We start from the raw sequence: 716 nt of genomic DNA on the forward strand, positions 1-716 counted from the left end.
TGAATGGATATCTTGGCTTACCTGTGAAATGCTATGATTTACCTTATAGGTATAACCGGATGAAAATCCCCGGCCTGTAGGACACAAAGTCTGAGTTGGTGATCTAATTCTGGTGTTAAGCCTCATATCTGAATTGCATAGATGTTATAACAGTGGTGTTCAAGAAAAGATCCAAAGCAGCTCAGAAGAGGTCATCCGTGGGTTTTAGGAAAGAGAGAGAGCATTCATAATGGGTAAAGTTTATCTTGGTGCAAAAGGCCTAGGCACAATCAAGCCCTCAGAATGGTGCCTAAGCTTTTTGCTGGATTTATGCATAAGGTGAATCTCACCCCGCTGGCTGTGACTCATTTTTATGATGGGATGTCCTCACAGTGCAGGTATATTAGAGTAAGTGGGAAGGATGAAGTAGCAGGCTGATTATGTGATAGACCCTAGGTTGATCTGGTGAGTATTAAATAATTTGGGGACAGCACAAGTTAATTTGGATCAGATGATGAGAATAAACCAATGGAATCATGTACACTGTGGTGTTCAGGTATCATTAATTGCTTTGGGTTTAGAATAATCAACTACCAGTGGCCTCTGAAAGGCACTGGTGGTATATGCCTGGTGCTATGCAGGCTTTGGACAAATATAGTGAAAGCTGTGGGGTGTATCCTGTTCTCAGTTATCCATGTGACATGACTGATTTTAGTACACCTTGTTGAGTTGTAGCC

Source organism: Crocodylus porosus, unplaced genomic scaffold, assembly GCF_001723895.1.
Source record: "Crocodylus porosus isolate Cpor-Errol unplaced genomic scaffold, CroPor_comp1, whole genome shotgun sequence".
Lineage (NCBI taxonomy): Eukaryota > Metazoa > Chordata > Crocodylia > Crocodylidae > Crocodylus > Crocodylus porosus.